Raw genomic sequence first — 24,056 nt, forward strand, 5'->3', positions numbered from 1 at the left:
TTGACTCTTGAAGGAGACCTATCCATTTCATTCAAGTCTTCCATATTTTTAAGTTAAAAAAATAGAAATCAACAAAACATTTTGGTAAAACCTGTGGAACTCTGTGGGGGTCCAGCGACTGGAGTGACAGCTTTTCCCTGCATTACATGAATAACTCATTGACTGGCCCCATCCTCATTTAGCTCCAAAGAAATAATAACAGAGAGACTTGTATAAGAGTAATTCTCTGTCTACTACTATCTCTCATGCTTGGTTTAGAATTATTACTCAAAACCCAGACATACTGAATATAGAAGATTAGAAAGCTTGAGGCTTATAGCTAAGTATTTAGAGATGACTTTCTTTGTGCTGGGAGAAAATAATCTATTACAAAACAGGTGGCTGTGAGACGGCAACTTCAGTAAAAAAATTGGCCTGAACAGAAATTCTGACCTTAAAAAAAATACCACAATCAACATTAACAAATGTCATCAAAAACACTGCTGTTTGGGACATAATTCACTATACAGTCAAAAGAATTATACTACTGGAATATTTGCCCCGTTTGCAATCAACAGAAACTCTTAGGAATTCAAATGTAACATAAAACTTAAAATGTTGTTTTTCATTATGGCATCCTGTTTCCTTTTTTCTAAGATTACCCAAAAGCTAGCTTTCTCCACAATACTGCTCTAATAGTTTACATCTCTTTGGGTCTGTGAACCTGACCATCACCAGTAGGCTGCCAGAGCCTACTGTTTCACTGTGAGACTCTGGTATTCTTTTGTAAATACTTGTAGATGTAAGCACTGTGATTTTAGTACCCAGGGAAAGACTTAAGCTAAATTATAAAGCAGGGCAAAGCTCAGGAAGGAGAGCAACCTCTTACCACCATTTTGGAATGGTGGATGCACAAGCTGGATGCACCCTCCCCAGGGCTTCCAGTATCTCTCTGCTTCCCTGGGACCTCCTCTGTGGTACCCAATCTACAGCTTCTCTTCCTGAGAATTTCCCCTGCTCTGGACCTTTATTTCACCCTTTTCATGTTCTACTCCAACCAGCATCCTGCAAAGTTATCCCTTGGACTCTACCCAATTATATTTTTTTACTTTTTAAAAAAAATTTATTGAAATAGAGTTGATTTACAATGTTGTATGAGTTTCAGGTGTATAGTAAAGTGGTTCAGTTATAAATATATATAAATATATATATAGTCTCTTTTTACATTTTCTTCCATTATAGATTATTACAAGATATTGAGTATCATTCCCTGTGCTATACAGTAGGTCCTTGTTGGTTATCTGTTTTCTATAGAGTAATGTGTATATTTTAATCCCAAACTCCTAATTTGTTCTCCCCCCTCTTTCCCCTTTGGTAACCATAAGTTTGTTTTCTGCGTCTGTGAGTCTATTTCTGTTTTGTAAATAAGTTCATTTGTACCCTTTTTTTAGATTCCACATATAAGCTATATCATATGATATTTGTGCCAACATGGATGGACCTAAAGACTATCATACTAAGTGAAGTAAGCCAGACATAGAAAGACAAATATATATTTTTAATTCAGTTGTATATCATTGATTGTACCTCCCACAACAAAGTGATTAGCTTTCATGTGTTACCCTTCCCAATGCCATCTCAAGTATGATTAAGTTCATAACCCAAATAATAAGTCTCTAATGGTGAAATGTCAGATATTGATAAAGGTAAGTGAGCAAGATACACTGGGACAAGAAAGTCTTCTTGACATCTTGCAAATAATCAACTAGAGCTGTATAATCTAGCTGTATTTAAAACTAGCCTTTTAAAAAACCAGCTTTATTGAGGTATTATTTACATACTATTATATTTACCCATTTTAAGTGAACAATCCAATGTGGAGCACAGGCTCCGGACGCGCAGGCTCAGCGGCCATGGCTCACAGGCCCAGCTGCTCCGTGGCATGTGGGATCTTCCTGGACCGGAGCACGAACCCTCGTCCCCTGCATCGGCAGGTGGACTCTCAACCACTGTGCCACCAGGGAAGCCCCATTATTCATTATTAATAGCCCAAAAGTGGGAACAAGTCAAATGCCCATCAACAAGCAAATGGATAAATAAGCAAAGAAACAGAACCTAACCTTTTTAAGGAGATCACTGCAAGTTTCATGAAACCTTAAATCTAATGGTTATTATTTATTTATTTATCCTTGGGTTTAGAAAAAGTAGTTTAAATGGTCTGAAATTCTCCTGATTCAGAGTGAAAGGTTTGTACCTTAAGAAAACAGACAAGGTCTGTGATGTTCACCATCTACATTTCTACTACTTCCCTTTATGTAATGAATGTGTTATTATATTATGTAAATAAGATGGTTTGTTGTTTCAGTGAGAATCAATCCCATTACCCAGAATAATACTCTAAAACATTGATTTCTTCCACAGCCATGTCATAATGGTTCCAAAAATACAGGACCCATCTATGTGGTCATTCAATTATTTCTGGACAGAATACTATTTATGCTTTGAAAACTTAAATGATTTATAGCTGGCAAAGAAAGAGATGATGGAAATAAATGTAGCACTGTAAAATAGTCTTATGTGTCTTATAGGATCCAATTCAAATAAATTACTGTAATTTGAGTGCTAGTAGTTCCACTCCGGGAAAATCCCATTCACCAACATCTGAACAAATTTTGGCTAGGAAGAAAGTTTTATTGGATGCAATCTGGTCCTTTACATTAGAAAGAAACAAAGGTTACAAAGGCTGCAATTGTTACATGCTTCACTTCTCCCACATCCAAAAATATATATCAGATAGCTTATATTAAAGAAAAAAAACCCACATGAAAACACATGTACCTCAACATAGAGTGGCTTGTGTCTGTGCTATCTCCTAACTGAAAACCAGTTGAATCAAAAACTGAGTTTAATGCTCTTTTATAGTCCTTCTTGTTAATTTTAAATCTTCTCAAAACTCTCCTGTTTGTCAGTAGGTATTTTGTTGTGTTTATCAAGATTAACCAAATGCAAGTTTACTCTAGTCAGGGAATGACTTTACTCTTAATCACCTTAAATCATGGTATGTGATTTGCCTTTCTAAGAAATCTATTTGATTAAACAGTTTTTGGTGGAGACTCAATCACTACTTGCCAAAATGGTTCTGCCCCTTCCTAATGTCAATTGGTGCTTTTTATTAGAAATTATATTACTAAAGCTGTGGTTTAGAGAGAATTTTATCTCTATCTTGCTAATATATCCAGTCTCCGTATGAGTATACCCAAAGCAAAAATATTAACATTATGGATATATAAAGATTAGATGTATCACTCCTCTCAAAATTTAATGCCTGGTAGTTAATCCATTTACTTTGTCATTTTTATTAAGACTGCCAACAAATTTTTCACAGTTCACCAATCAATTTTGAAAACTAATCTGGTCAATCTCAGGTCCCAGTCCCTCCCACGTCCATAATTTTATAAAAGTCACAGGGTAAAAAGACCAGTAAGGGCTTCCCTGGTGGAGCAGTGGTTGAGAGTTCGCCTGCCGATGCAGGGGACAAGGGTTCGTGACCCGGTCCGGGAAGATCCCACATGTCGCAGAGTGGCTGGGTCCGTGAGCCATGGCCGCTGAGCCTGCGTGTCCGGAGCCTGTGCTCCGCAACGGGAGAGACCGCAACAGTGAGAGACCCGCGTACCGCAAAAAAAAAAAAAAAAAAAACAGACCAGTAAGACTCCCGGGGATCACACCATCCCTGCACCATCCATTTGCAGAAAAGGCCGCAGATGTGCCAAGACTGGAGGCTGCAGACACACACCTCCTTAACTCTCTCCCAGCAGTGACCACAAAGATGTACATGACAATCAACACTCATGCCCTCCCCTCCTCTCTGAGGGAGATGCCAGGATATGAATTTTCACCGTTAAAAAAAAAAAAGGAATCTCTGTTTAGTCTACCAAAGAGCATGAGGAATGACATCAAAAATTGACCTAGACTATGACTAATTTACATCAAACAAGCAAATTACAATAAAATTATGCCCCCATTCTTTTGAGAACAGAGAAGATTTGAAAATGGAGTTAATGATCGATCATGTATTGTGATAAAGCCTCTATAATATCCCAAAAGTATGGGATTCAGAGAGCTTCAAGGTTGGTGAACACATCCCCACCAGAAGGATAATGCATTCTAATTCCATGGAAATAGAAGCTCCGACACTCAGGACCCTCCTGGACCTTGTCTATGTATCTCATCATCTGGTTGTTCATCTGTATCTTTTATTGCATCTTTTAATAAGCAGGCAAACACAAGTAAGTGTTTCCCTGAGTTCTGTGAACCACTTTAGACTTTTGAATGATATAGTTACAAGATGCTGCAATATCATCAAAGCCCTATCAAAGTAAAGTTCTCTTGAATTAGCCCAATAATTGATGGGAAAAAAGAAAACCTTGATATGAGAAAGAAAGGTGTTGCTGTAAATGTCTATTGAAAGCTATTTCTGTCTCTATGTTCCTAGCTAAAGCTAATGTATCCATTTTATTTTTGGTAGCAATGTTAGGTAATCTAAGAGGCAGACTCTAGCTTATACTATTCCTTTGTGCTTATGCCTTAATTCAGCTTCAAAGTACACCATGTTCTTGCTTTAAGGAATAATAACTCAAAATTTTTTTCTAATTAACCACTTAAAAAAATATTTTGGTAAACATTAAAAATTCTCATTAGAAAGTATAGAATAAGAGAATCGCAGAAAATTGATCATAACATCCTATAATGTGTGAATACTGTATATACAGAACCAATAGAATTTTCTAGAGAAGCTTGTTTTACATTTTTTTGATGATTTTTATACCACTTTCCCTTCACACTAAAAAGGATTTTCATAAAATGATACTGTCCTTCCTGTGTGAGAAAGTGATCCTGATCCCCTATCATTCAGACTGTTCCTTAAATCATATTTCTCATAACAGTGTTAGGTTTTCTGAGTGACCTTGTGCCCAGGGGCAAACATCCCTTTTATCTGCTAATTATTCATAAGAATATTTACTGGGCATTGTTTGTACATGAAAAACTGTGTCAAATGTTGGGCAGGACAAAAAGATAAACAAAACTTTTTCCCTTCCACTAAGATGTCTAAAATCTCTTAAAGGAGATGAGACAGTGCCCAGATAAATTCCAAAGTCTTTCGTGAGAGATATGTGAGTGGGATAAACCAGAACCGCAAGAGTTCAGAGGGGAACTCTCAGTGTTTCTGGGAGAGAATACTGAGTCTTACATTTATCTCTGTAAATTCCTATAGGGATGTGATTTATGTTGAAAACTAGCACCAATAAAGCAGTGGGAACATAAATGGGGAAAAAAATAACTCATGGGTCTCATAAAAAATGCAGATGCCTATTCCATTTTCAGACTTCAAAAATCAGAGGTTTTATAACGTCCATTTCTACTTAGTCCTAGGATATAAGCAAAAGTATAACAACGAAGTGTTCACCACATCTGGTTGATTTCAGTTACTGAAATGTAAATCTACATTTGGAATTTCTGCAGAAGTGAAAAAAAAAATGGGCAGCATCCTAAAACAGCCTTCTCTTCTGTGGCTAAACTGCCCTTACTCCCAACTTACCTCCAAAGAGCTCATTCTGTATTTATTTAATTACTGTTGTCATCTTCCCTAAACCACTTTCTTAAATCTCCTTATAGCCCTCTTAAAATTCAGTGACTGAACATAATATATTAAAATTCCAATAAGAGCCTCTGTGCCTACTGGAAATATCAGAATCATTATAAAACTGTAATACTTACAATTTTTTAAAACCACATTTGCATTTCAACTCTTGGTAAGTGTATCCCATAGAAATCCTCATAGCTGGACAAAACTGTTTACTTATGGTATTTTTATATTAAGTTTTTTCCAATAAGTATGTAGCAATAAGAAGATAATTGAATTATTGTGCTGTATGCCTGTTAATAGTAATGAAACTATACAGGGTGATGTGGAAAGATCTTCAAGACAGAAAAATGTGAATACTTTATACAGTTGTATGTTTGTGTACATATACATGAAAAAGGCCTGTGGGACATTTACCAGCCTATAAACATTGCTCTTCTGTGCAGAGAGAAGACTGGATTAAGAGAAAAGGTGAAGAGTAACTTATTTTTATTTTAATATTTCTGTACTGTTTGACCATTTTACATTAAGCATAAATTTATTGTGTTATATTTTATGTAAACATACTTAAAATACTTCATCTGCAAGAAGTCTTTTAATTCACAAATATATGTTGCAGTTTATTGTTTGCAGGCTAAGACCAAATACATTCTCAATAGCTTAAAACAGAGTTGGTGAGACCTTCAAGATGGCGGAGGAGTGCGACGTGGGAGATCGCCTTCCTCACCACAAATACATCAGAAATACATCTACATGTGGAACAACACCTAATGAACGCTGGCAGAAGACCTCAGACTTCCCAAAAGGCAAGAAACTCCCCACGTACCTGGGTAGGGCAAAAGAGAAAAGAAAAAACAGAGGCAAAAGAATAGGGACTGGACACATACCTCTGGGAGGGAGCTTTGAAGGAGGAAAGGTTTCCACACACTAGGAAGCCCCTTCGCGGGTGGCGGAGGCGGGAAGCTTCGGAGCCGCGGAGGAGAGCGCAGCCACAGGGGTGCGGAGGGCAAAGCGGAGAGATTCCCGCACAGAGGATCGGTGCCGACCGACACTCACCAGCCCGAGAGGCTTGTCTGCTCACCCGCCGGGATGGGCGGGGCTGGGAGCTGAGGCTCGGGCTTCGGAGGTCGGATCCCAGGTCGAGGACTGGGGTTGGCTGTGTGAACACAGGCTGAAGGGATTAGTGCGCCACAGCTAGCCGGGAGGGAGTCCGGGGAAAAAGTCTGGAGCTGCCGAAGAGGCAAGAGACGTTTTCTTGCCTCTCTGTTTCCTGGTGCGTGAGGAGAGGGGATTAAGAGCGGCGCTTAAAGGGGCTCCAGAGATGGTCGCAAGCCGCAGCTATCAGTGCCCAGAGACGGGCATGAGACACTAAGGCTGCTGCTGCCGCCACCAAGAAGCCTGTGTGCGAGCACAGGTCACTCTCCACACCTCCCCTCCTGGGAGCCTGTGCAGCCCGCCACTGCCAGGGTCCCGTGATCCAGGGACAACTTCCCCAGGAGAACGCACGGCGTGCCTCAGGCTGGTGCAACGTCACGCCGGCCTCTGCCGCCGCAGGCTCGCCCCGCCTCCGTACCCCTCCCTCCCCCCCGGCCTGAGTAAGCCAGAGCCCCGAAGCAGCTGCTCCTTTAACCCTGTCCTGTCTGAACGAAGAACAGACGCCCTCAGGCGACCTACACGCAGAGGCGGGGCCAAATCCAAAGCTGAGACCCGGGAGCTGTGAGAACAAAGAAGAGAAAGGGAAATCTCTCCCAGCAGCCTCAGGGGCAGCGGATTAAAACTCCACAGTCAACTTGATGTACCCTGCATCTGTGGAATACCTGAATAGACAACAAACCATCCCAAATTGAGGAGGTGGATTTTGGGAGCAACAATATTTTTTTTTCTTCCGTTTTCTCTTTTTCTGAGTCTGTATGTGTATGCTTCTCTGTGTGATTTTGTCTGTATAGCTTTGCTTTTACAGTTTGTCCTAGGGATCTGTCTGGCTTTTTGTTTGTTTTAGTGAGTTTTTTTGTTTGTTTGTTTTTTGTTTTTTGCCGTACACGGGCCTCTCACTGTTGTGGCCTCTCCCATTGCGGAGCACAGGCTCCGGACACGCAGGCTCAGCAGCCATGGCTCACGGGCCCAGCAGCTCTGTGGCATGTGGGATCTTCCCGGACCGGGACACAAACCGATGTCCCCTGAATCAGCAGGCAGACTCCCAACCACTGTGCCACCAGGGAAGCCCCTTTAGTGAGGCTTTTAGCGCTTGTTATGATTGGTGGATTTGTTTTTTCGTTTGGTTGCTCTCTTCTTTCTTTCTTTTTTCCTTTTTTAATTACTTCTTAATTTTTATATTTTTAATAATTATTTTTAATTTTTTATTTTAATAACTTTATTTTATTTTATATTTTTTCTTTCTTCTTTTCTCTCTTTTCTTCTGAGCCATGTGGCTGACAGGGTCTTGGTGCTCCGGCCTGGTGTCAGACCTGTGCCTCTGAGGTGTGAGAGCCAAGTTCAGGACACTGGTCCACCACAGAGCTCCCGTCTCCATGTAATATTAAATGGTGAAAGCTCTCCCAGAGATCTCCATCTCAACACTAAGACCCAGCTCCACTCAATGACCACCAAGCTACAGGGCTGGAAACCTTATTCCAAACAATTAGCAAGACAGGAACACAATCTCACCCGTTAGCAGAGAGGCTGCCTAAAATCATAATAAGGTCACAGACAGCCCAAAACACATCACCGGATGCAGTCCACCAGAAAGACAAGATCTAGCCTCATCCTCCAGAACACAAGCACCAGTCCCCTATACCAGGAAGCCTACACAACCCACTGAACCAACATTAGCCACTGGGGGCAGACACCAAAAACAATGGGAACTACGAACCTGCAGGCTGCAAAAAGGAGACCCCAAACACAGTAAGTCAAGCAAAATGAGAAGACAGGGTAACACACAGCAGATGAAGGAGCAAGGTAAAAACCCACCAGACCAAACAAATGAAGAGGATATAGGCAGTCAACCTGAAAAAGAATTCAGAATAATGATAGTAAAGATGATTCAAAATCTTGGAAATAGAATAGAGAAAATGCAAGAAACATTTAACATGGACCTAGAAGAACTAAAGAGCAAACAAACAATGATGAACAACACAATAAATGAAATTAAAAATTCTCTAGAAGGAATCAATAGCGGAATAACTGCAGCATAAGAATGGATAAGTGACCTGGAAGATAAAATAGTGGAAATAACTACTGCAGAGCAAAATAAAGAAAAAAGAATGAAAAGAATTGAGGACAGTCTTAGAGACTTATGGGACAACATTAAACACACCAACATTAGAATTATAGGGTCCCAGAAGAAGAATAGAAAAGAAAAAGGGACTTAGAAAATATTTGGAGAGAAAATATTTGAAGAGATTATAGTTGAAAACTTCCCTAATATGGGAAAGGAAATAGTCAGTCAAGTCCAGGAAGAGCAGAGAATCCCATATAGAAGCAACTTACTACAAATTACTACAAGCAACTATATGACAATAAAATGGACAACCTGAAAGAAATGGACAAATTTTTAGAAATGCACAACCTTCCAAGACTGAACCAGGAAGAAATAGAAAATATAAACAGACCAATCACAAGCACTGAAATTGAGACTGTGATTAAAAATTTTCCAACAAACAAAAGTCCAGGACCAGATGGCTTCACAGGTGAATTTTATCAAACATTAAAGAAGAGCTAACACCTATCCTTCTCAAACTCTTCCAAAACATAGCAGAGGGAGGAATACTCCCAAACTCATTCTACAAGGCCACTATGACACTGATACCAAAGCCAGCAAAAGATGTCACAAAGAAAGGAAACAGGCCAATATCACTGATGAATATAGATGCAAAAATCCTGTAGAAAATACTAGCAAACAGAATCCAACAGCATATTAAAAAGATCATACACCATGATCAAGTGGGGTTTATTGCAGGAATGCAAGCATTCTTCAGTATATATGCAAATCAATCAATGTGATACACCATATTAACAAATTGAAGGAGAAAAACTATATGATCATCTCAATAGATGCAGAAAAAGCTTTCAACAAAATTCAACACCCATTTATGATTAAAAAAACCCTGCAGAAAGTAGGTATAGAGGAAACTTACCTCAACATAGTAAAAGCCACATATGACAAACCCACCACCAACATCATTCTCAATAGTGAAAAACTGAAACCATTTCCACTAAGATCAGGAACAAGACAAGGTTTCCCACTCTCACCATTACTATTCAACATAGTTTTGGAAGTTTTAGTCACAGCAATCAGAGAAGAAAGAGAATAAAAAGGAATCCAAATCAGAAAGGTAAAACTGTCACTGTTCGCAGATGACAGGATATTATACATAGAGAATCCTAAAGATGCTACCAGAAAACTACTAGAGCTAATCAATGAATTTGGTAAAGTAGCAGGATACAAAATTAATGCACAGAAATCTCTTGCGTTCCTATACACTAATGATGAAAAATCTGAAAGAGAAATTAAGGAAACACTCCCATTTACCATTGCAACAAAAAGAATAAAATACGTAGGAATAAACCTACCTAAGGAGGCAAAAGACCTATATGCAGAAAACTATAAGACGCTGATGAAAGAAATTAAAGATGATATGAACAGATGGAGAGAGATACCATGTTCCTGGATTGGAAGAATCAACATTGTGAAAATGACTATACTGCCCAAAACACATATTCAATGAAATCCCTATCAAGCTACCAATGGCATTTTTCACAGAAATAGAACAAAAAATTTCACAATTTGTATGGAAACACAAAAGACCCCAAATAGTCAAAGTAATCTTGAGAAAGAAAAGTGGAGCCAGAGGAATAAGGCTCCTTGTCTTCAGACTATACCACAAAGCTACAGTAATCAAGACAGTATGGTACTGTCACAAAAGCAGAAAGATAGATCAAGGGAACAGGATAGAAAGCCCAGAGATAAACCCACGCACATATGGTCACCTTATTTTTGATAAAGGAGGCAAGAATATACAATGGAGAAAAGACGGCCTCTTCAATAAGTGGTGCTGGGAAAACTGGACAGCTACATGTAAAAGAATGAAATTAGAACACTCCCTAACACCATACACAAAAATAAAATCAAATTGGATTAAAGACCTAAATGTAAGGCCAGACAGTATAAAAATCTTAGAGGAAAACATAGGCAGAACACTCTATGACATAAATCACAGCAAGATCCTTTTTGACCCACCTCTTAGAGAAATGGAAATAAAAAGAAAAATAAACATATTGGAGCTAATGAAACTTAAAAGCTTTTGCACAGCAAAGGAAACCATAAACAAGACAAAAAGAGAAACCTCAGAATGGGAGAAAATATTTGCAAATGAAGCAACTGACAGAGGATGAATCTCCAAAATTTACAAGCAGCTCAAGCAGCTCAATATCAAAAAAACAAACAACCCAATCCAAAAATGGGCAGAAGACCTAAATAGACATTTCTCCAAAGAAGATATACAAATAGCCAACAAACACATGAAAGGATGCTCCACATCACTAATCATTAGAGAAATGCAAATCTAAACTACTATCTAAACTACAATGGCCAGAATGGCCAGTCAGAATGGCCATCATCAAAAAATCTAGAAACAATAAATGCTGGAGAGGGTGTGGAGAAAAGGGAACCCTCTTGCACTGTTGGTGGGAATGTAAATTGATACAGCCACTATGGAGGACAGTATGTAGGTTCCTTAAAAAACTAAAAATAGAACTACCATACAACCCAGCAATCCCACTACTGGACATATACCCTGAGAAAACCATAACTCAAAAAGAGGCATGTACCAAAATGTTCATTGCAGCTTTATTTACAATAGTCCAGAGATGGGAACAACCTAAGTGTCCATCATCGGATGAATGGATAAAGAAGATGTGGCACATATATACAATGGAATATTACTCAGCCATAAAAAGAAACGAATTGAGCTATTTGTATTGAGGTGGATGGACCTAGAGTCTGTCATACAGAGTGAAGTAAGTCAGAAAGAGAAAGACAAATACTGTATGCTAACACATATATATGGAATTTAAGAAAAAAAATGTCATGGAGAACCTAGGGGTAAGACAGGAATAAGGACACAGACCTACTAGAGAATGGACTTGAGGATATGGGAAGGGGGAAGGGTAAGCTGTGACAAAGTGAGAGAGACGCATGGACATATATACACTACCAAACGTAAAATAGATAGCTAGTTGGAAGCAGCTGCATAGCACAGGGAGATCAGCTTCGTGCTTTGTGACCACCTAGAGGGGTGGGTTATGGAGGGTGGGAGGGAGGGAGACGCAAGAGGGAAGAGATATGGGAACATATGTATATGTATAACTGATTCACTTTGTTATAAAGCAGAAACTAACACACTATTGTAAAGCAATTATACTCCAATAAAGATGTTAAAAAATAAAGAAACAGATTTGGTGAGAAAATATTTAAAATAATTCATTAAAAGCTTGAAAGAATTTCAAAGCAAAAATTGCCTTGTTACCCTAGAATTTTCTAATTTTCTGTTTTCTAAGAAAATATTTTCAGTATGAATTGACTTTGGGATGGTGGAATAATGAGTGAATAAAGTGGGTCAGGTTAATTGAAAAAATCTGGATTCGTTTTAAAAAGGTTAGGACAAGTTGAAAAGTCACTTCTTTAAACAGTTTACAAATTCTTCTGAATATACAAAGCTTGTCAAAAGCTGGTCCCCTTAGGAAGCCAGGGATCGAGGTTTGGGAGAAGGAGTTGAAGATAGAGGAGAATGAGAAATAGTGCAGAAGATGTGTCTGATATCTGGGGGGTCTTAACACTTCTGGGCAGTCACTTTAGGTCCAATCTTTAGTGGATATGTATTGACCTGAACTGTTGAGTCAGAAGAGTTAGAGAGAAGCAGGTGTCTTTTCTAATTGAGGAAAAAGTCTTGACAGTAGAGATGCTACTGGCATCAACACTTCTTCTTTGGTGGTTGCACTTTAGTAGTAGCAGCCTCAGCCCAAGAAGGATCAGCACTGACTTCCTCACCACAGCAAGCGTAGGGCAGAACAGAAGATGAGGCAGGTTGCTAATGAGATCATTGAGAGTCAGCAAGTCCATTGGTTGGCCCCTGAGTGAAAATCCTGGTGAACCGTAGAAAGGTAATGACACGAATTGGCACTAGCTTTGTGTAAGTTTGCTGTCCTTGACAGGGATCCAAAAAAAAAAAAAATGATGACGTCTGGGTTTCTTATTTCTTCATATCTTATATTTTGTTATGACCAACCACTCCTTATTGAGCAGTTATTTAATTAATTTTTTTATTTTAATTAAAAAATATATTACTAAAGAGCACACATGTCCTTTTGAATCAAGGAGTTTCTGCATCTCATCCATCTGTGTTTGGAGGAGGACTAAATTACAAGGACATAGGACATAATATAACACCACCATTCCCTAGGGGTCATTCGTAGCCTTAACTTCCAGACAAGGCATTTAGAGAAACAAATCTATCTTCAAGGCCAGCCAAACTTGAATATGTCTGCTGTATATATGCATGGTCTGAGTGATTTCCAGCAGTAAAGTAGTAAGTAAGCCCAGTATCAGTAAGCCTAGCAACCAGCATATACCTTCATTCCATTCATCAGCTTCTGCTGTTAAAACACACATACACACACACAGACACACACGCACGCGCACACACACACACATAGCCCTGGTGACCATAAGGCTTTGGGGAAGTTAAAATTAGCCTCTAAAATCCTGAGAATACCCACACCTGCTTGTCTGCTGATTCAGTCAAGGTTTTTTCAACATTACCGTACATGGTATGAAAGAAAAGGATTGTGCGAAGTTCATGCTATTCTATCATTATTTGAAATGGAAATTATGCACAAGATCTATCACAGATGCCAAAAATTCACCCAATTCAACCCAATTTTAATCAACTTCCTGGCATGGCATTATGGGGAAAGAGAAGCTTGTGCAAGTCTCCTGCTACTTACCACTATTTCAAATGGAAATTAATCTCAAGATTTATTACAAATAACCAAAACTCTTCAATAAAAGTAAAGTACGAGGGCTTCCCTGGTGGCGCAGTGGTTGAGAGTCCGCCTGCCGATGCAGGAGACACGGGTTCGTGCCCCGGCCCGGGAAGATCCCACATGCCGTGGAGCAGCTGGGCCACTGAGCCTGCGCGTCCAGAGCCTGTGCTACGCAACGGGAGAGGCCACAACAGTGAGAGGCCCGCGTACCGCAAAAATAAATAAATAAATAAAGTAAGAGAATTTAAATGTGAATATCTAAAGCTAACTTGTGTTTTCTTTAAGGAAGTGGTGGAAGAAAGCAGATACCTATAGCAGTCAAACAGCCTGTAAATGAAGAGGTCAAGTACCAATTCTACAGACTGAAACAAATTCCTTTTTAGTACTGGGGAAGAAGAAAGTAATGATAAGGCTGGTACTTCTTTTATGCTAATCTCTAGCACACAAGTGTTTGACAGTGAATCACTATTGGAGTAGAACCTGAAACAAACATGTAAACTGCCATGTCAAAGTGCCCGTTTGGACTATGAATCCACACACTTCTGAAGTAATATGCATACAAATTCAAGTCAACAAATGTTTTATAACCATCACACAAGCTTTTATTTGTTGAATTTTATCTAACTTTGTGAGACACTTTTCATCAAAAATAGCCCTCAGTTTATGTTACAGGCATTGCCTCCAAAAAGAAGTCTTTTGTGCCTCCAACAATTCTAGTTTGAATTTTTTTTAAGTAAGATATTACAGTATTTCTTAGAGAAGAGTCACTCCAAACATCTCTCTCAGTCTCTCCTCAGTGACCTTCAGATTTTAAATCATGGTCATGAACGATGTGAATTTGGAACTCACAAAGGGAGAGTATGAAATAAAAAAAGAATTTGAGGCTACTTCCACCCTAGTTCATTGAACCTGTTATCTAGCAAAACTTCCAGAGAACACAGCCTCTTTCACAAAAGTAACAGTTCTAAAGATGATTTTAGGAAAACACTTTCCACCGAATAAACAGACTCCAAAGTGCAATAAGAACAGATACTTTGAAGCATAGAATTAGGAGGTAATTATACAGAAAAGCTGCATGACATGTTTCTGCTTCGTAGAGGAAACCATCCAGACCTCAGAATGAGTAAATTGCTACATGTTTGTGTTTTAAAAAAAGAAAAAAAAAGGAAAATATAACTTTAAACTCATCTGTATCAAAAATATTTTCACCATCTGTTTCTCATTCATTTACACTCAATTAATCAAAAATTTAAGTTCCCTGTCAGCAAAGAGGATGGGAGTCTTTCAAAATAAACATTTAAGACTTCATATTTGCAACCTGGTGGAAGAGGACAAATGTTTCAACCAGCAATATGACCTGCCTTAATATGGTTTGCTTTCCTTACACTTCAAAACAATATGGTGCATTATTTTTTCACATAAATTTAAAAAGTAATCAACTCACTTAAAGAAACAGGCAATTGCCCTATTTTAGTCTTCATTATTTAAATTGGCAAGTGACATTTTACATACCCCAATTGGTATGCACTTATATTTAAAATAGAGAAAAACTTCTGTAGGCAATCTGGAACATTTAAAAATAAAAACCTTTAATGAATAATTTAATACTGGATATCCACATAGCATCAAAGGAAAATATTCTGACTCGCCCATAGTATAAAGTAGAAAAATTAATATGACACATGGATAACACACTTTTTGTAAAATATTCTTTCTATCTCTTAGATCCTATGTGATGTTGCAGTTGCTATAGTAACTGTATTTTTGTTCAGCAGGAAAATATTTATGTACAGAATGCTTACATTTACTCACCAAATTCTCAGTGAAAATGATACCCAATGGAAGTGATGAATTAAAATTCGCAGTGGATAAGCAGCTCTTGTCCCTTAAGTTTAAAATTACCATCAAATAGTTTTACCATATTTTTTCATACCAATATTGTTCTCCATAAATTTCATCATCTTATAAACACCCATGGCTGAGCTAGAAAGAATTCCTAACCTCTTGTAATTTAGTAGTTTGTGTGGAGTATAATATGCTAAAAAGATGAATTACTTTAATCAATTGTGAACAATTAAATAAAAATTGTACAAACATTTTTTAATTTCAGTTTTAAACACCCAAGGGCCTGGTTTCTACCTCCCCCATAATGAGTCTTACAAACCTCCTCAATGGCACATACATTGAATAACTACCTCAACATGCTACATTTGCCAGCTAAGTTCTAAAATCAACTTTGTAAATGTCATGATCCTTAATGCTATTGTGGGAGAAATGAAGAGCGCTCCTTGAGTCCATTTGGCTAGGATGGTGAGCATACTTTGTTTCCCCAAGAGAAGAAAGAAGAGTAGTAAACCATTTTTGCAGAACGTCATTCTCCCACAACAGTTTATGAAAGAAACATCTGTGACAAGAATCTCTAATGCTTTCCTCAAAGCCACAGCTGACAGTAAAAGAGCATTGCTAAAAGTGGCAAATCAATCCCATTCCACCCTTCCCAGAGCATGACACCTAATTTGCTATGTATCACATGTATTTTCCTCACATGTGCTGAGACTGTGACATTGATGTGGTGGCTTTCATCCAAGCCTCAGCTGAATAAACACTTGGCCTTACAGTGGGCAAACTGGCATCCTTAAAAAGTCTTCTGTCCCAGGCAAGTTAACTTCACCTCAGGGAAGCATTTTTCTAAGTTTTAGTTTGCAGTTTGGGTACATAAATGGAATCTCTGAACACTGTTTGGAAAACCTTAAATCACCTGACACACATAGAGCACATTCTGTATTTTTCAAACCAGTTTTCTTGGTGGAATGCAATTTTTATGTGACTACGTGAAAACATACGCAAATCTAACAGACAAAAACAAGTAACAGTATGTAAAATTTCTAATCAAATTATTTCATGCAGAACATGTACTTTTTTTAAAAAAGCATAAGGGGGCTTCCCTGGTGGCGCAGTGGTTGAGAGTCCGCCTGCCGATGCGGGGGACATGAGTTCGTGCCCCGGTCCGGGAAGACCCCACATGCCGCAGAGTGGCTAGGCCTGTGAGCCATGGCCGCTGAGCCTGCGCATCCAGAGCCTGTGCTCCGCAACAGGAGAGGCCACAGCAGTGAGAGGCCCACGTACCGCCAAAAAAATAATAATAATAAATAAATAAATAAATAAATAAATAAAAAGCATAAGAAATCACCACATTATGTATATCTGAAACATGTACCATTGCTTTTTGGGGGTTTTGTTTTTTCGTTTGTTTAATTTATTTTATTTATTATTTATTTTTGGCCACTCCGGGTCTTAGCTGCAGCACTTGGGATCTTTGTTGCGGCATGTAGGATCTTTAGTTGCAGCATGTGGACTTCTTAGTTGAGGTATGTGGACTCTTAGTTGCGGCATGCAGACTCAGTTGCGGCATGCATGCAGGATCAAGTTCCCCAACCAGGGATCAAACCCGGGCCCCCTGCATTGGGAGTGTGGAGTCTTACCCACTGGACCACCAGGGAAGTCCCACTATTGCTTTTTTTAGTAAACATTTTATTGATGTATAAAATATATCCAAAATACCCATAGATCTTAAATGTATAGCTTAATGAATCTTGCAAAGTGAATATAGTTATGATCAAGTACAGAATATTATCAGGACCACGTAACTCCCTAAAGCCCTAACTCTAGTGCTTTTAAATTTGACACTAGAATCTTTAACCAATAAGAAAATACCATTGAAGTGATATCAAGCAAATAATTAAAGTTCTAATAAACAGCATGGATAACATCATGGCCCCTGGATATCTCTTTTTACATGTCTTCTGTCAGGCTGCAAGTGATTCTTTTTTATCCTCTAACAATCAGGGAAATCACCAATTACCATTATCCTGAAATTGCCCATTTTTTAAAATTCCACTGAAGTTTTGTAAAAATACAGGGGTCGTAAAAGAATACAGAGGGTTATGCTGTATCTTCCATGAAGTGTTTTGCTTATTCTATTTCCCTTCCTTCTAACTTTACTGTAAATTCCTTTTCTCAATTTAAATTATACTTAAAGGAGAATACATATACTATAATTTTCTCTCTCTCAGATTTATCTTCAATAAAATTCCCAAAGCAAAAAAGAGCATCTGTTCTTTAAAACCTAAAATTAGTGTAGAATAAATGCATTCTGTCATGCTCTTTGACCCACAGATCAAACTTAGATGCTCTCTCTACAACAGAAAGTTACTTGGTGAGGGCCCACGACCATAAGAAGCAGCCCAAACCTCTATTAGCAGCCACCCCCTAAATCTCAGACTAGAATTTTAGTAGCGCAGCCAGCACCTTCAGGTAAGTTTTACACACTCACCTCAAGAGCTCACTATGCTCAGAACTAAATATCCCCTATACTGATTAGCCCAGAAGCCCAAACCTCAAGGTCATCTTTGGCAATATCCTTACATTGCCTTTGTCAACTCTTACATTCAAATGAACAAGTTTTATCAATTCTACCTACAAAGTGCCTTTTAAATCTGTCTCCTCCTGTCTTTTCTCATGGCCCTGAAGTCCTTACTATTTTCTGAGCATGCTATTGCCTATGCCATTTCATCTCTCTGGAATGACCTTTCCTTCTTTTGTCTTCAGCCTTCAAGGCCCATCTCGAAATGGTTCCTCCTCCAGGTGCCATGACCCAGCCCATACTCTGGCACAGAGCCAGCTCCTCTCTTGCTTCTCTCATACCAAGTGTCACCTTGTATAATTACCCAGTCCTATATGTTCTCCACTAGAACAAGAACACCTTGGGCTGGAACAAAGCTTCTTCATCTTTATATTTCCAATGCCTCGTATATCACCTGAATATAATATATGATAACAATGAAAGAATAAAAAATTAAAATAAAATAATACTAGAGATTTAATGCAATTTATTACATAAACAGATGAAGGAATAAAAATTATACAATCATCTTAATAGATGTAGAAAACACATTGGTAAAATTTACCATGTGTTAATGATTTAAAAGAAAAAGCAAAAACAACTTTTAGCTGGCCAAAATAGAAGGGATCTTTGAAATACTGAAAAAGAATATCTACAAAAAACCCATAGCAAGCATCATAATAAGTGATGAAACATAACAAATTTTCACTTTCAGTTGGGGAACAACATAAAGATTTTCTCTACGCAGACTTCTATTAAACATTTTAATTATGTCATAATTGGTGCAATAAGACAAAAAGAGAAATAACTAGTGAAAAATTTTTTTAAAAACAAATAAGACTGTCATTGTTCTAAAATATCATAATCCTTACCTAGAGAATCCAACAGAATAGGCACAAAAATTACTGTAATTAATGGGAGTTAGTAAGTTTGCTGAATAAAAAATTACTACCTAAATTTAATGCATTTTTATACATCATTTACAAACAAAAAATATAACTTTAAAAAATCCATTGACATTAGCATCAAAAACATGAACTGCTTAGGAATAAGTCTAATGAAACACATATAGGGAAAAATTACAAAAGGTTTTTAGAAACATTAAAAAAGACTCACAAAAATGGATGTATATCTATGTTTCTATGTTGGAAGACTCAATATTGAATTCTGCCCATATTGTCCTACAGATTTAATATAATCTCAATAAAATATCAACAGGATATTTTGTGTAACTTGACAAGCTATTTCTAAAATGTATATGGAAATGTAAAAAAAAAGATATATACCTGAGTCACTCTTAAAGAGGAAGAACAAGGTGGAAGCACTTGCTCCATCAGTTCTCAATTAAAAGAATGTTTAGTTGGCATAAATTAGACAAGTAGACCAATAGAACAGAATGAAACTTTCATGACAAAGATAGCATGCACAGCAGTGGGAAAATCATATTCAATAAATTGTACTATGACATTTGGTGTCTCTATGAAAAAAAAATGGACCCTGACCTTACATTGTACACAAAATAAAAATCAACTAAGATTACAGACATTTTTGCCTCTTATTTAAGAAATCTTTCTATCTCCTGGTCATAAAGAGACTCTCCTTAATTATCTCCTGGAAGCTTTACTGTTCTCCTTTTCAGATTATAGACCTAATAGAGAAGGGCATCTTCTTGACTTTGGGATAGGGACAGAGTTTTTTAAACAAAACATACTCTCTTGGGAAAAAACTAACCAAAAATAGAAGTAACAAAACAGTAAAAAGTGAGAAATTGAACTTCATTAAAATTAACAAATTCTGTTTCTCAGTAACACTATTAAGAGAGTAAAAAGGTAACCCACAGAAGTGGAGATAATATTTTCAACAAACGTAAGAGGCAAAATAATAGTTTCCATAATATATAAAGAACTACAAACCAAACAAAGAAAATGGAAAACTAGATAGAAAAATGAGAAAATGACCTCAGCGTGCACTTCATAAAATAAGATATATGAATACCTTGTAAACAAAAGAAAAACTACTCAACTTATTTAGAAATAGGAAAATGCTAATTAAAAATATAATGGAAAACATTAAACACACATCAGATTATTTAAAAAATTAAAATCCCAACAATGTCAAATATTAACAAGAATGGGGAGCAATAGAAATGATCACATAGGGCTGGTATGAGTGCCATTGACACAAGCACTTTGGCAAACACTTTGGCAACATATAGTCAAGCACAAAAGTCGCTCTCTATATACTGTAACACAGCAATTCCAGTCTGGTGTCTACAATGAAGAAAAGTATGTAAACTAAAAACAGGTCAAGTCCATCAAGAGTAGTATGAATAAGTAAATTTTGGTATATTCATGAAATGGAGCACTGCAGAGCAATGAAAATAAACAATTTAAATTTACTCACAATAACACAGATGCATCTTATAAACACAATTCTGGATCAAAATGCAAAGACGGAAGAATACTTATAGCATGATTACATTCACATACAGTTTGAAAACAGAAAAACAAAAGTAGAATATTTTGCCTATGATTCATGTATAAATCTTTTTTTCTTTTTATTTTTTAGTGAACTATAGTTGGCATACAATATTATATTAGTTTCAGGTGTACAACATAATGATTCTACATTTTTATATATTGCAAGTTAACTACCACAATAAATCTAGTAACTTCTGTCACCATACAAAGTTATTACAATACTATTGACTATATTCCCTATGTTGTACATTACAACCTTGTGACTTATTTTATAACTAGAAGTTTGTACCTCTTAATCCCCTTCACATATTTTACCCATCCCCCTATGATCCTCTCTGGAGACCATCAGTTTGTCTCTGTAACTATGAGTCTGTTTCTGTTTTGTTTTCTTTGTTTGTTTTGATTTTTGGATTCCACATATAAGTGAAATCATATGTTATTTGCCTTTGTCTGACTTATTTCACTTAGTATAATACCCTCTAGTTCCAACCATGTTGTCAAAAAGGGCAAGATTTCATTCTTTTTTATGGCTTAGTAATATTACATTATATATACATACCACATCTTCTTAATCCATTCATCTATCAATGACATTTAGGTTGCTTTCATATTTTGGCTGTTGTAAATAATGCTGCATTGAACATAGGGGTGCATGTATCTTTTCAAATTAATGTTTGATGTAGTCCCATTTGTTTATTTTTGTTTTTGCTGCTCTTGCCTGAGGAGACATATACAGAAAAATATTGCCAAGACATGTCAAAGAGTATATGATTCCTTCTGGGAGTTTTATGGTTTCAGTTCTTACATTTACATCTAATTAATTTTGAATTTATTTTTGTATATAGTATAAGAAAGTGTTCCAGTTTCATTGTTTTGCATGTAACTGTCCAGTTTTCCCAATATTTATTGAAAAGATTGTCTTTTCCCCACTACAGATTTTAAAAAATTGTATTTCCATTTTCATTTGTCTCTTTGATTTCTTCATCGACCCATTGACTGTTTAGAAGCTTGTTGTTTAGCCTGCATGTGTTTATGTTTTTTTTTAGTTTTCTTCTTGCAGTTGATTTTAGTTTTATACCACTGTGGTCAGAAAAGATGCTTGATATGATTTCAATCTTCTTAAACTTATTGAAACTTGTTTTGTGGACTAACATGTGATCTATTCTGTGATCTATTCCATGGGCACTTGAAAAGAATGTGTATTCTGCTGCTTTTGGGTGGAGTGCTTGGTATATATCTAATAAGTGTGTCTGATCTGATGTGTCATTTAAGGCTAAAATTTCCTTATTGATTTTCTGTCTGTATGAGCTCTCCATTGATGTCAGTGGGGTGTTAAAGTCCCCTATTAATATTGTGTTTCCCTTTACGTTTGTTAATATTTGATTTAGGTATTTAGGTGGTCCTATGTTGGGTACATAGATATTTACAATTTTTATATCCTCTTGTTGGATTGACCTCTTTTTCACAATCTGATGCCCTTCTTTGTCTCATGTTACAATCTTTGCTTTAAAGTCTATTTTGTCTGATATTAGTATTGTCATATCAGCTTTCTACCCTAGTTTTCTTTTTGTTTCCATGGAATATCTTTTTGCAACCCTTCACTTCCAGTTTGTATGTGTCCTTAAGTCTGAAATGAGTCTGTAGTAGGCAGCATATATATGGGTCTCTTTTATCCATTTAGCCACATTATCTCTTTTGATTGGAGCATTTATTTTATTGCCATTTAAGGTAATTATTGATAGGTATGTACTTATTGCCATTTTGTTTATTGTTCTCTGGTTGTTTTTGTAGTTCTCTGTTCCTTTCTTCTCTTTGTTCCCTTTTCTTGTGATTTTATGGCTTTCTTTAGTATTATGTTTGGATTCCTTTCTCTTCATTTTTTGTTTATATGTTATAGTTTGGGGTTTGTAGTTACCATGAAGTTCATATATAAAAATCTATGTATTTAGCAGTCTATTTTAAGTTGATGGTCACTTAAGTTTGAGTACATTGTGCACATTTTTAGTACCCCCCAAACGTTTTATGTTTTTGATGTCATATTTTACATTTTTTAATTTTGCGTGTTGCTTAACTAATTATTTTAGCTATAGATGGTTTTACCACTTTTGTCTTTTAAGCGTTCTACTAGATTTATAGGTGTTTGATCCACTACCCTTGTTACATGTTTGCTTTTACCAGTGAAATTTTTTAAATCATAATTTTCTTCTTTCTAGTTATGGCCTTTTCTTTTCCATTTAAAGAAGTCCCCTTAACATTTCTTGTAAGGCTGGTTTAGTGGTGATGAACTCCTATAGTTTTTGCTTTTCTGAGAAATTATTTCTCTCTCCTTCAATTCTGAATGATAACTTTGCCAGTTATCTAATTTATGCATGGTTTACCCCTGATCCATCCAGCAAATTAATATTGCATTTTTTAGACTTATGAACTGCATATAATGCTTATATATATTAAGTATGTAATCTTCAAAATTCATTTGAAAAAGAAGAAAATCCTGCCATCTACAACAACATGGATGAACCCTGATGGCACTGTTCTATGTGAAATAAGCCAGGAAAGAAAAACAAATACTACATGGTATCACTTATATGTGGAAACAAAAAAAAAAAAAAAAAAGGAAGTCAAGCTCATAGAAACAAATAGAGTGGTAGTTACCAGAGGTGTGGTGGGGATGGGGGAAATAAGGGTATATTGGTCAAAGTATACAATCTTTCAGTTATAAATGAGTAAGTTCTGAGGATCTAATGTACAGCTTGGTGGCCATAGTTAATAGTTAATAATATTGTATTGTATACTTGAAATCTGCTAAGAGAGTACATTTTAAGCATTCTCATTTTTTAAAAAGGGTAACTATGTGAGGTGGTATATATTTTAAGTAAATTGATTGTGGTAATCATTTCACAATATATACATATATCAAATCATCATTGTTGGATGATGTCATGTAACATATTACAACTATATTTGTCAATTATACTTCAACAAATCTGAAAAAAACAAAATACATATATTTCAGATTGAATACAGTCTATAAATAATGTTAATTAACTTAAGTTAACCTACCTAAAATTTGTCTAAGAATGTTGTCTTTATATTAATTTCAACAATTTGAACAAAATTAGGAAGTGGGAGTTTCCATCTTCTTAGAGACATTTTAAGGTGTAAATAAAATATATATGTCAGTCTAACGTCTGAAAAGTTCTATAAAGCAAAAGAAAATGAGGTAAGAGTGCAGCTAAAAAATCGATAAAAGGAAAAGACACCTTTTTTAAGGAACAAGAAAGACCTCAGAATGCATGCCCATTCACATCACATCATCTTATGCAGATCTATATACTGTCTAATATTTACTTAAAGTGGGTGATCTCCATAGCAACCAGTGAATCAAATGGTACATGAGCTGACTGTGAAGTGCAGACATTTGTCTTTCTTACAGTAAAATTGACTATATAACAAACACTATTGATTATGGAATCCTAAAGTTTTAACCTAATATATATGGGATAATAGATTTTTA

This window comes from Mesoplodon bidens, assembly GCF_964165515.1.
Source record: "Mesoplodon bidens genome assembly, chromosome: 5".
Classification (NCBI taxonomy): Eukaryota; Metazoa; Chordata; class Mammalia; order Artiodactyla; family Ziphiidae; genus Mesoplodon; species Mesoplodon bidens.